The 13,235-nt window shown below is 43.3% G+C and overlaps 8 non-coding genes across 8 annotated transcripts; all 8 read right to left on the bottom strand.

Moving 5' to 3' along the window:
- Positions 1 to 107: 107 nt before the first annotated feature.
- On the bottom strand, positions 108 to 298 carry LOC141243244 (U2 spliceosomal RNA). The gene has a single exon (XR_012307538.1). It is a non-coding gene; the product is annotated as a U2 spliceosomal RNA (small nuclear RNA).
- A 1,118-nt stretch (positions 299 to 1,416) lies between these two features.
- On the bottom strand, positions 1,417 to 1,607 carry LOC141243243 (U2 spliceosomal RNA). The gene has a single exon (XR_012307537.1). It is a non-coding gene; the product is annotated as a U2 spliceosomal RNA (small nuclear RNA).
- A 1,118-nt stretch (positions 1,608 to 2,725) lies between these two features.
- Positions 2,726 to 2,916, bottom strand: LOC141243242 (U2 spliceosomal RNA). Its single transcript, XR_012307536.1, has one exon. It is a non-coding gene; the product is annotated as a U2 spliceosomal RNA (small nuclear RNA).
- Positions 2,917 to 4,031: 1,115 nt separating this feature from the next.
- LOC141243241 (U2 spliceosomal RNA) lies at positions 4,032 to 4,222 on the bottom strand. Its single transcript, XR_012307535.1, has one exon. It is a non-coding gene; the product is annotated as a U2 spliceosomal RNA (small nuclear RNA).
- A 1,115-nt stretch (positions 4,223 to 5,337) lies between these two features.
- LOC141243240 (U2 spliceosomal RNA) lies at positions 5,338 to 5,528 on the bottom strand. Its single transcript, XR_012307534.1, has one exon. It is a non-coding gene; the product is annotated as a U2 spliceosomal RNA (small nuclear RNA).
- Positions 5,529 to 6,649: 1,121 nt separating this feature from the next.
- On the bottom strand, positions 6,650 to 6,840 carry LOC141243239 (U2 spliceosomal RNA). Its single transcript, XR_012307533.1, has one exon. It is a non-coding gene; the product is annotated as a U2 spliceosomal RNA (small nuclear RNA).
- Positions 6,841 to 7,955: 1,115 nt separating this feature from the next.
- LOC141243303 (U2 spliceosomal RNA) lies at positions 7,956 to 8,146 on the bottom strand. The gene has a single exon (XR_012307591.1). It is a non-coding gene; the product is annotated as a U2 spliceosomal RNA (small nuclear RNA).
- Positions 8,147 to 9,264: 1,118 nt separating this feature from the next.
- Positions 9,265 to 9,457, bottom strand: LOC141243341 (U2 spliceosomal RNA). The gene has a single exon (XR_012307622.1). It is a non-coding gene; the product is annotated as a U2 spliceosomal RNA (small nuclear RNA).
- Between the last annotated feature and the right edge of the window lie 3,778 nt (positions 9,458 to 13,235).

Genomic DNA, 13,235 nt, shown 5'->3' with positions numbered 1-13,235 from the left:
GAGAAGAAAAGCAGAGCCAAAGAGTCCATCCCAAAATCCGACAAACAAGCAAAATGAACAAAAAACATTGAATTCAATTCTTTCTGATTTTAGAAACTGCATTAAAGAAGGGGTGCACCGGTCCTGGAGATACTGCAATACCAGGTCAATGCGTGGAGTGGACAGAGCAAGCTCTTTTTCCATCTCCCTGTTCTAAAAATCCATTTAATATATGGTCCCCAGATAGGGGACGTATCAGATATTAAACTGATAAGAACAGATACTACACTTGATCTTAGCCAAAAGGCCGAGAAGCGATAACCAGAATTGGTTTCAAACTACGGAGCCACCCAAGGATCCTAAAAAGTCCATTTGTGGAGATGAGCTCCTGGACTCCCGTTAAGAAGACATGTTGTCAACCTCTAGATCCCTTACATGCCTGCACTTTTCGGCTTGCTGCTGCTGCAATCCACGCGTTTTAGATCTGCATAACTCCACCTCTTTAAACACAGCACCTTCACCCCCTGCTGTTCCCACCCGCCTCAACACCGTTGGAAGGGAGGAGAACCAATTAAGGCGGGGGGTGGGGTGGAACGAGCAGCTGTCTACCCTTAGCAGGAGGGCTCCTGATTACATACCTCTCCTGCTGCTGCTGCTGCTGCTGGCTGTCCAGCAGCAGACTGAAGGTGGCTGCTGCTGTGCACAGGTATATAAAGGCTCAGAGCCTATTATGACACGCGCAGCCAGCGTTCCATTGCCACATTCCATCTACTGCAGGCAGGATACCTGGCTGGCTGAATGTCGCTGAGAAGCTCACAGAGACCGCCATAAGCAACAGTTTAACAGAATGCCACAGACTAATCAACCAAACTTTTTGGGTTGGGTTCTCTTTTATAGTCTGCAGGCATTAAATGAAAGAAGTCAGTGTTCCAGCAGAAGGAGACAACGTTTCAGAAAAGGCATTGTAGCAAACCAAAAAAGAAATTTTAAGCGCAGCAGAGTAACCAGCGCACATACCTGTTAGCTCAGGTGAGTTTAAAAGGCTGCTGTTGATAACAAGGGCATTTGCTAAATAGATGGTGTGTGTGCAACAATATACTGAAAGGTCAATTATATTGTGCAGCTTATCTCACCACCTGTAGTTATTTAGGTGAAAGCTCCAAAATGCTTGCCTAATATGTCTGTTTATCCAAAAGGAAGTAAAAAGGGAGAGCTAGAAAGATAGCATTGCATCACATTACATGGCAATGCAATGCACAGTTGCTGAAGTTGAACCAAAATGAGCTTGTAATCTGGCTTCTGCAACTTTGAACATGAAAAATCCAATGAGGAGAAGAAAAGCAGAGCCAAAGAGTCCATCCCAAAATCCGACAAACAAGCAAAATGAACAAAAAACATTGAATTCAATTCTTTCTGATTTTAGAAACTGCATTAAAGAAGGGGTGCACCGGTCCTGGAGATACTGCAATACCAGGTCAATGCGTGGAGTGGACAGAGCAAGCTCTTTTTCCATCTCCCTGTTCTAAAAATCCATTTAATATATGGTCCCCAGATAGGGGACGTATCAGATATTAAACTGATAAGAACAGATACTACACTTGATCTTAGCCAAAAGGCCGAGAAGCGATAACCAGAATTGGTTTCAAACTACGGAGCCACCCAAGGATCCTAAAAAGTCCATTTGTGGAGATGAGCTCCTGGACTCCCGTTAAGAAGACATGTTGTCAACCTCTAGATCCCTTACATGCCTGCACTTTTCGGCTTGCTGCTGCTGCAATCCACGCGTTTTAGATCTGCATAACTCCACCTCTTTAAACACAGCACCTTCACCCCCTGCTGTTCCCACCCGCCTCAACACCGTTGGAAGGGAGGAGAACCAATTAAGGCGGGGGGTGGGGTGGAACGAGCAGCTGTCTACCCTTAGCAGGAGGGCTCCTGATTACATACCTCTCCTGCTGCTGCTGCTGCTGCTGGCTGTCCAGCAGCAGACTGAAGGTGGCTGCTGCTGTGCACAGGTATATAAAGGCTCAGAGCCTATTATGACACGCGCAGCCAGCGTTCCATTGCCACATTCCATCTACTGCAGGCAGGATACCTGGCTGGCTGAATGTCGCTGAGAAGCTCACAGAGACCGCCATAAGCAACAGTTTAACAGAATGCCACAGACTAATCAACCAAACTTTTTGGGTTGGGTTCTCTTTTATAGTCTGCAGGCATTAAATGAAAGAAGTCAGTGTTCCAGCAGAAGGAGACAACGTTTCAGAAAAGGCATTGTAGCAAACCAAAAAAGAAATTTTAAGCGCAGCAGAGTAACCAGCGCACATACCTGTTAGCTCAGGTGAGTTTAAAAGGCTGCTGTTGATAACAAGGGCATTTGCTAAATAGATGGTGTGTGTGCAACAATATACTGAAAGGTCAATTATATTGTGCAGCTTATCTCACCACCTGTAGTTATTTAGGTGAAAGCTCCAAAATGCTTGCCTAATATGTCTGTTTATCCAAAAGGAAGTAAAAAGGGAGAGCTAGAAAGATAGCATTGCATCACATTACATGGCAATGCAATGCACAGTTGCTGAAGTTGAACCAAAATGAGCTTGTAATCTGACTTCTGCAACTTTGAACATGAAAAATCCAATGAGGAGAAGAAAAGCAGAGCCAAAGAGTCCATCCCAAAATCCGACAAACAAGCAAAATGAACAAAAAACATTGAATTCAATTCTTTCTGATTTTAGAAACTGCATTAAAGAAGGGGTGCACCGGTCCTGGAGATACTGCAATACCAGGTCAATGCGTGGAGTGGACAGAGCAAGCTCTTTTTCCATCTCCCTGTTCTAAAAATCCATTTAATATATGGTCCCCAGATAGGGGACGTATCAGATATTAAACTGATAAGAACAGATACTACACTTGATCTTAGCCAAAAGGCCGAGAAGCGATAACCAGAATTGGTTTCAAACTACGGAGCCACCCAAGGATCCTAAAAAGTCCATTTGTGGAGATGAGCTCCTGGACTCCCGTTAAGAAGACATGTTGTCAACCTCTAGATCCCTTACATGCCTGCACTTTTCGGCTTGCTGCTGCTGCAATCCACGCATTTTAGATCTGCATAACTCCACCTCTTTAAACACAGCACCTTCACCCCCTGCTGTTCCCACCCGCCTCAACACCGTTGGAAGGGAGGAGAACCAATTAAGGCGGGGGGTGGGGTGGAACGAGCAGCTGTCTACCCTTAGCAGGAGGGCTCCTGATTACATACCTCTCCTGCTGCTGCTGCTGCTGGCTGTCCAGCAGCAGACTGAAGGTGGCTGCTGCTGTGCACAGGTATATAAAGGCTCAGAGCCTATTATGACACGCGCAGCCAGCGTTCCATTGCCACATTCCATCTACTGCAGGCAGGATACCTGGCTGGCTGAATGTCGCTGAGAAGCTCACAGAGACCGCCATAAGCAACAGTTTAACAGAATGCCACAGACTAATCAACCAAACTTTTTGGGTTGGGTTCTCTTTTATAGTCTGCAGGCATTAAATGAAAGAAGTCAGTGTTCCAGCAGAAGGAGACAACGTTTCAGAAAAGGCATTGTAGCAAACCAAAAAAGAAATTTTAAGCGCAGCAGAGTAACCAGCGCACATACCTGTTAGCTCAGGTGAGTTTAAAAGGCTGCTGTTGATAACAAGGGCATTTGCTAAATAGATGGTGTGTGTGCAACAATATACTGAAAGGTCAATTATATTGTGCAGCTTATCTCACCACCTGTAGTTATTTAGGTGAAAGCTCCAAAATGCTTGCCTAATATGTCTGTTTATCCAAAAGGAAGTAAAAAGGGAGAGCTAGAAAGATAGCATTGCATCACATTACATGGCAATGCAATGCACAGTTGCTGAAGTTGAACCAAAATGAGCTTGTAATCTGGCTTCTGCAACTTTGAACATGAAAAATCCAATGAGGAGAAGAAAAGCAGAGCCAAAGAGTCCATCCCAAAATCCGACAAACAAGCAAAATGAACAAAAAACATTGAATTCAATTCTTTCTGATTTTAGAAACTGCATTAAAGAAGGGGTGCACCGGTCCTGGAGATACTGCAATACCAGGTCAATGCGTGGAGTGGACAGAGCAAGCTCTTTTTCCATCTCCCTGTTCTAAAAATCCATTTAATATATGGTCCCCAGATAGGGGACGTATCAGATATTAAACTGATAAGAACAGATACTACACTTGATCTTAGCCAAAAGGCCGAGAAGCGATAACCAGAATTGGTTTCAAACTACGGAGCCACCCAAGGATCCTAAAAAGTCCATTTGTGGAGATGAGCTCCTGGACTCCCGTTAAGAAGACATGTTGTCAACCTCTAGATCCCTTACATGCCTGCACTTTTCGGCTTGCTGCTGCTGCAATCCACGCGTTTTAGATCTGCATAACTCCACCTCTTTAAACACAGCACCTTCACCCCCTGCTGTTCCCACCCGCCTCAACACCGTTGGAAGGGAGGAGAACCAATTAAGGCGGGGGGTGGGGTGGAACGAGCAGCTGTCTACCCTTAGCAGGAGGGCTCCTGATTACATACCTCTCCTGCTGCTGCTGCTGCTGGCTGTCCAGCAGCAGACTGAAGGTGGCTGCTGCTGTGCACAGGTATATAAAGGCTCAGAGCCTATTATGACACGCGCAGCCAGCGTTCCATTGCCACATTCCATCTACTGCAGGCAGGATACCTGGCTGGCTGAATGTCGCTGAGAAGCTCACAGAGACCGCCATAAGCAACAGTTTAACAGAATGCCACAGACTAATCAACCAAACTTTTTGGGTTGGGTTCTCTTTTATAGTCTGCAGGCATTAAATGAAAGAAGTCAGTGTTCCAGCAGAAGGAGACAACGTTTCAGAAAAGGCATTGTAGCAAACCAAAAAAGAAATTTTAAGCGCAGCAGAGTAACCAGCGCACATACCTGTTAGCTCAGGTGAGTTTAAAAGGCTGCTGTTGATAACAAGGGCATTTGCTAAATAGATGGTGTGTGTGCAACAATATACTGAAAGGTCAATTATATTGTGCAGCTTATCTCACCACCTGTAGTTATTTAGGTGAAAGCTCCAAAATGCTTGCCTAATATGTCTGTTTATCCAAAAGGAAGTAAAAAGGGAGAGCTAGAAAGATAGCATTGCATCACATTACATGGCAATGCAATGCACAGTTGCTGAAGTTGAACCAAAATGAGCTTGTAATCTGGCTTCTGCAACTTTGAACATGAAAAATCCAATGAGGAGAAGAAAAGCAGAGCCAAAGAGTCCATCCCAAAATCCGACAAACAAGCAAAATGAACAAAAAACATTGAATTCAATTCTTTCTGATTTTAGAAACTGCATTAAAGAAGGGGTGCACCGGTCCTGGAGATACTGCAATACCAGGTCAATGCGTGGAGTGGACAGAGCAAGCTCTTTTTCCATCTCCCTGTTCTAAAAATCCATTTAATATATGGTCCCCAGATAGGGGACGTATCAGATATTAAACTGATAAGAACAGATACTACACTTGATCTTAGCCAAAAGGCCGAGAAGCGATAACCAGAATTGGTTTCAAACTACGGAGCCACCCAAGGATCCTAAAAAGTCCATTTGTGAAGATGAGCTCCTGGACTCCCGTTAAGAAGACATGTTGTCAACTTCTAGATCCCTTACATGCCTGCACTTTTCGGCTTGCTGCTGCTGCAATCCACGCGTTTTAGATCTGCATAACTCCACCTCTTTAAACACAGCACCTTCACCCCCTGCTGTTCCCACCCGCCTCAACACCGTTGGAAGGGAGGAGAACCAATTAAGGCGGGGGGTGGGGTGGAACGAGCAGCTGTCTACCCTTAGCAGGAGGGCTCCTGATTACATACCTCTCCTGCTGCTGCTGCTGCTGCTGCTGGCTGTCCAGCAGCAGACTGAAGGTGGCTGCTGCTGTGCACAGGTATATAAAGGCTCAGAGCCTATTATGACACGCGCAGCCAGCGTTCCATTGCCACATTCCATCTACTGCAGGCAGGATACCTGGCTGGCTGAATGTCGCTGAGAAGCTCACAGAGACCGCCATAAGCAACAGTTTAACAGAATGCCACAGACTAATCAACCAAACTTTTTGGGTTGGGTTCTCTTTTATAGTCTGCAGGCATTAAATGAAAGAAGTCAGTGTTCCAGCAGAAGGAGACAACGTTTCAGAAAAGGCATTGTAGCAAACCAAAAAAGAAATTTTAAGCGCAGCAGAGTAACCAGCGCACATACCTGTTAGCTCAGGTGAGTTTAAAAGGCTGCTGTTGATAACAAGGGCATTTGCTAAATAGATGGTGTGTGTGCAACAATATACTGAAAGGTCAATTATATTGTGCAGCTTATCTCACCACCTGTAGTTATTTAGGTGAAAGCTCCAAAATGCTTGCCTAATATGTCTGTTTATCCAAAAGGAAGTAAAAAGGGAGAGCTAGAAAGATAGCATTGCATCACATTACATGGCAATGCAATGCACAGTTGCTGAAGTTGAACCAAAATGAGCTTGTAATCTGGCTTCTGCAACTTTGAACATGAAAAATCCAATGAGGAGAAGAAAAGCAGAGCCAAAGAGTCCATCCCAAAATCCGACAAACAAGCAAAATGAACAAAAAACATTGAATTCAATTCTTTCTGATTTTAGAAACTGCATTAAAGAAGGGGTGCACCGGTCCTGGAGATACTGCAATACCAGGTCAATGCGTGGAGTGGACAGAGCAAGCTCTTTTTCCATCTCCCTGTTCTAAAAATCCATTTAATATATGGTCCCCAGATAGGGGACGTATCAGATATTAAACTGATAAGAACAGATACTACACTTGATCTTAGCCAAAAGGCCGAGAAGCGATAACCAGAATTGGTTTCAAACTACGGAGCCACCCAAGGATCCTAAAAAGTCCATTTGTGGAGATGAGCTCCTGGACTCCCGTTAAGAAGACATGTTGTCAACCTCTAGATCCCTTACATGCCTGCACTTTTCGGCTTGCTGCTGCTGCAATCCACGCGTTTTAGATCTGCATAACTCCACCTCTTTAAACACAGCACCTTCACCCCCTGCTGTTCCCACCCGCCTCAACACCGTTGGAAGGGAGGAGAACCAATTAAGGCGGGGGGTGGGGTGGAACGAGCAGCTGTCTACCCTTAGCAGGAGGGCTCCTGATTACATACCTCTCCTGCTGCTGCTGCTGCTGGCTGTCCAGCAGCAGACTGAAGGTGGCTGCTGCTGTGCACAGGTATATAAAGGCTCAGAGCCTATTATGACATGCGCAGCCAGCGTTCCATTGCCACATTCCATCTACTGCAGGCAGGATACCTGGCTGGCTGAATGTCGCTGAGAAGCTCACAGAGACCGCCATAAGCAACAGTTTAACAGAATGCCACAGACTAATCAACCAAACTTTTTGGGTTGGGTTCTCTTTTATAGTCTGCAGGCATTAAATGAAAGAAGTCAGTGTTCCAGCAGAAGGAGACAACGTTTCAGAAAAGGCATTGTAGCAAACCAAAAAAGAAATTTTAAGCGCAGCAGAGTAACCAGCGCACATACCTGTTAGCTCAGGTGAGTTTAAAAGGCTGCTGTTGATAACAAGGGCATTTGCTAAATAGATGGTGTGTGTGCAACAATATACTGAAAGGTCAATTATATTGTGCAGCTTATCTCACCACCTGTAGCTATTTAGGTGAAAGCTCCAAAATGCTTGCCTAATATGTCTGTTTATCCAAAAGGAAGTAAAAAGGGAGAGCTAGAAAGATAGCATTGCATCACATTACATGGCAATGCAATGCACAGTTGCTGAAGTTGAACCAAAATGAGCTTGTAATCTGGCTTCTGCAACTTTGAACATGAAAAATCCAATGAGGAGAAGAAAAGCAGAGCCAAAGAGTCCATCCCAAAATCCGACAAACAAGCAAAATGAACAAAAAACATTGAATTCAATTCTTTCTGATTTTAGAAACTGCATTAAAGAAGGGGTGCACCGGTCCTGGAGATACTGCAATACCAGGTCAATGCGTGGAGTGGACAGAGCAAGCTCTTTTTCCATCTCCCTGTTCTAAAAATCCATTTAATATATGGTCCCCAGATAGGGGACGTATCAGATATTAAACTGATAAGAACAGATACTGCACTTGATCTTAGCCAAAAGGCCGAGAAGCGATAACCAGAATTGGTTTCAAACTACGGAGCCACCCAAGGATCCTAAAAAGTCCATTTGTGGAGATGAGCTCCTGGACTCCCGTTAAGAAGACATGTTGTCAACTTCTAGATCCCTTACATGCCTGCACTTTTCGGCTTGCTGCTGCTGCAATCCACGCGTTTTAGATCTGCATAACTCCACCTCTTTAAACACAGCACCTTCACCCCCTGCTGTTCCCACCCGCCTCAACACCGTTGGAAGGGAGGAGAACCAATTAAGGCGGGGGGTGGGGTGGAACGAGCAGCTGTCTACCCTTAGCAGGAGGGCTCCTGATTACATACCTCTCCTGCTGCTGCTGCTGCTGCTGGCTGTCCAGCAGCAGACTGAAGGTGGCTGCTGCTGTGCACAGGTATATAAAGGCTCAGAGCCTATTATGACACGCGCAGCCAGCGTTCCATTGCCACATTCCATCTACTGCAGGCAGGATACCTGGCTGGCTGAATGTCGCTGAGAAGCTCACAGAGACCGCCATAAGCAACAGTTTAACAGAATGCCACAGACTAATCAACCAAACTTTTTGGGTTGGGTTCTCTTTTATAGTCTGCAGGCATTAAATGAAAGAAGTCAGTGTTCCAGCAGAAGGAGACAACGTTTCAGAAAAGGCATTGTAGCAAACCAAAAAAGAAATTTTAAGCGCAGCAGAGTAACCAGCGCACATACCTGTTAGCTCAGGTGAGTTTAAAAGGCTGCTGTTGATAACAAGGGCATTTGCTAAATAGATGGTGTGTGTGCAACAATATACTGAAAGGTCAATTATATTGTGCAGCTTATCTCACCACCTGTAGTTATTTAGGTGAAAGCTCCAAAATGCTTGCCTAATATGTCTGTTTATCCAAAAGGAAGTAAAAAGGGAGAGCTAGAAAGATAGCATTGCATCACATTACATGGCAATGCAATGCACAGTTGCTGAAGTTGAACCAAAATGAGCTTGTAATCTGGCTTCTGCAACTTTGAACATGAAAAATCCAATGAGGAGAAGAAAAGCAGAGCCAAAGAGTCCATCCCAAAATCCGACAAACAAGCAAAATGAACAAAAAACATTGAATTCAATTCTTTCTGATTTTAGAAACTGCATTAAAGAAGGGGTGCACCGGTCCTGGAGATACTGCAATACCAGGTCAATGCGTGGAGTGGACAGAGCAAGCTCTTTTTCCATCTCCCTGTTCTAAAAATCCATTTAATATATGGTCCCCAGATAGGGGACGTATCAGATATTAAACTGATAAGAACAGATTTTTTTTTTTTTTTTTTTTTTTTTTTTTTTTTAAACCATTCAGTTTAGTTTTTTAGCAAACAGTATGAATTTCTCCAAAATTTGCTACTTAAAACTTCTCATCATCATGGTTCTATTTATTTAGCAGTAGTATAAGATGAGATATAATCACAAGGGAACATCCTTTACGTAACACAAATGCAGAAACTTCAAGGAATCACAAAGAAAAAAATCACTGGTATTTGATAAGGTAATGCCACTTTTTAAATTTCCAAATCCCTTCGGCATCTGTGCCACCACCGCCTCTGCTGTCCAACTTATATATCAGGTATAGTCTTGAAAGAATAAGTCTAACACATTCATTCACTGATAAAGATTTCCTTTTGAAAAGTCCAAGGTTCCTTGCATCCCACAAACTCTCCATCACACAAGCCATTATCAACCATAAAATTCTATCTTTAGACCGACTACACGCACCAATTCCAAACATCGCCACACGCCAATCCACAAAATTCACGCCTGCTAAACCCTTACACAATCCACCTACACACTTCCACACACTGTACGCGTACTCACAATCCCACATAACATGCCTCACAGTCTCACAACCACCACATCCCACTCTCGGACACACATCTGTTCTTATCAACTCTCTTTTCTTCTGCACTTCTCTCACAGGTAAAATATTATGTAAAGTCATCCACACCACATCCTTCTGTTTGTTTGACATCCCATACGTATCTAACTTCTTCCATGCATCTGAAACCTCTTTCCCTCTCAGCCCAACAATATTACACTCTACCTCATTTGCACTCATTCTTTTCACCACATTCTTGGTCATTCTAAAATCATTCATTCCCACACTCAACAAATCATGCTTTCTCACAAATTTCTCAATCACCTCATACCAAACAGGACACTTAAAGGCCACAGGCACACTCGCATCTCTCTTCCTCCAGCATAACCCATACAACATCCATCCAGCAGAATAATTAGCCATAAAAGCACCTTTATTGCCTTTACCCAGCAAAATAACCACAGTCTTAATATAATTAAGGCCTAAAAAAACTTCAATATTGGGAAAGGCCAGCCCACCATGCTGACAAGCCTTAAAAAGGCTCTCCCGCTTCAACTTCTCCATCTTACTACACCACAGGAATGTGAATACCAACTTCTCTATTCTCTTAATTTTCCTGTAAGGAGAAGGAAAAACAGTCGCCACATAAAGCAGGATAGGGAGAATCACTGCTTTGATAATTAACACCTTACCACGCAGAGTCAATTCTCTCATTCGCCAAAAATTCAATTTACGTTCAACCCGCATACCACACTCTTCCCAACTTTCATTCCCTTTTAAGTCATCATTAAATAATACGCCCAAAATCTTGATTGCACCCTCTTCACACTTTACACCATCCATACGAATTCTACTATCTCCAAAACATTTAAAACTACATTTATTCCAATTTACCCTAAAACCAGACGCACCAACAAAAAAATCCAAAAGCAATTTAATTCTACTCAAAGAAGCCATACTTTCACTCACAACCACAACATCATCCATATAACCTAACACTTTCACATGCTTACCACCACTACCAGGCACCAACAAACCTCTCATCATTTTATCCCGTCTAATCAAACATAACAATGGTTCTATTACACATACAAATAAGACGGGGGACATAGGACACCCCTGCCTTACTCCTGACCTAATCTTCACTTTGTCACACAGCCACCCATTAACCAAGAACTCACTTGACACACAATCATACAATGATTTTACACAATTCACAAATTCTCTAGGAAACCCCATTCTTTCCAGTACTTTAAACAAAAACACATGCGAAACCCTGTCAAACGCCTTCTCAAAATCAATAGCTAAAGTCATACATTTCTGCTTTCTATCCTTGCAATCCCCAATCATATCTCTCAACAATAACAAGTTATCACTCATACTTCTTCCAGGCACTGCACATACTTGGTCCTCCTCCACAACACTACCAATCACTTCACGCATACGATTTGCCAGTAACTTACTGTAGACCTTATAATCCGAATTCAGCAGTGTTATTGGTCTCCAGTTTTCCAAACGTTTCCTCTCACCCTTTTTATACACAAGCACAACCACTCCTTCTTTCATTGATTCACACAACCTACCATTCACCCACATATACTTACATACCTCAGTCAAATCTGTTCCCAAAACTTCCCATGCTTTCACATACAACTCTACAGGTATACCATCTTTCCCAGGAGTCTTACTCTTTTTAGCACTCCACACCACATTCTTCACTTCATCCAGAACTACATCCTCACACAACAGATCACGCTCCTCAGAATCAAGTTTTTTCTCCACACCATTCAGAACATATGACACAAGCCCAGAGTCAATCCATTTCTCATCATACAACTTGCTATAAAACCTATTCACTTCTTTCAGCACATCCTCACCCATACAGTTGGTTCCACTTTCATTCACAACTTCATTCATATCAGTCTTCCTACCATTCATTTTTTTAAAAAAGAACCTCGTACACTTCTCATTTTTCTCCAGGTGCTCAATTTTAGTACGATATATAATTTCCTTTCCTTTCTCATCCAACACACGCTTCAATTCATTCTTAGCCTCAGTAAGTTGATCAGACATCTCCAAACCACTTGCAACACACTTTCTCAACCAGTCAATCCGTCTATTAAGGTCATTAAACCTATTCCTATATCTGGCAGCTTTTCTATAGCCCCACTTTTTGAAGAAAGTTTTAAATTGCACTTTCACCCAGTCCCACCAGTCAAGAACACACACAAAATCCTTCTTACGCATTCTCCATCTTTCATACTTTACATTAAACTCATTCATCACCTCATCATCCTCTAACAGCCTTGCATTCAACTTCCATACCCCACCGCCATACACTTGGTCACCATTCGCACAAAACACGCCTCTCAAACATTCATGGTCCGAAAAAGGTACCTTTTGTTGAGAAAAATCCAAACATACCATATTTTTAGAAAATAACATTAAATCAATTCTGGAATGAATCTCACCACGGTCAGCATGGTATGTCGGCGGTGGTGGCATGCCAAGAACAACAACTGCTGCATCTAAAAAGGAAAAATCACAAATTAAATGGGACAATTTCTTTCCTGTTATGTCACACTTTCCTTCTGTGACACAATTAACGTCCCCAACAAAAATAGTGGGAGATTTCCCTGGAAGAAAAAAACTTAATTTTTCAAGAAGAGCAAGCCGCTCTTCCTTCCCTGTAGGGCAATATAAATTAATAATTCTGACCCGCCACCCTCTATAACTCAAAAATGCAATTAAACATCGGCCCACCTCCACCACAATATAACTATCAATAGAGATTTCTTTATTCCCAACTAATATCCCCACCCCATCATTTTTATTATGATTAGACCCTGACCAGATATGCTGTCCGTAAGGCCAGTCTTTGTCACAAGGAGCATCCTGAATCCCACACTCCTGAAGGCAAAAAACATCAGCACCTAAATGTTTCAGGTAGTCCAGAACAGTTGTTCTTCTGATTTTAGATCTGATCTGCCTTACATTTAGGGACACTACATCCCAACCAGATTGGCAAGACATTAATTAATGAAAAGAAATACATGACTCAATGTTGATCACACCATACTCATCCATTATCATCAGACTGGGAAAGCACCCCAAAGGTGTTGATGCTCTCAGGGATGCCAAGGTAAGGAGCATCAGGGGAGAAGACATCCTGCGGGTAAATGCGGTCACTTGCAGGACTGTCGCACCCTCCGCTGGCAGGTGAGTACTCTCGTCTGGGTTTTTTATTGGCCAGTTCAGGAG

This window comes from Phyllobates terribilis, unplaced genomic scaffold, assembly GCF_046119375.1.
Source record: "Phyllobates terribilis strain yellow unplaced genomic scaffold, ASM4611937v1 Scaffold_1213__1_contigs__length_355869, whole genome shotgun sequence".
Lineage (NCBI taxonomy): Eukaryota > Metazoa > Chordata > Amphibia > Anura > Dendrobatidae > Phyllobates > Phyllobates terribilis.
The sequence above is the reverse complement of the archived record's forward strand: the minus strand, read 5'-3'. Positions and strand labels throughout refer to the sequence as shown.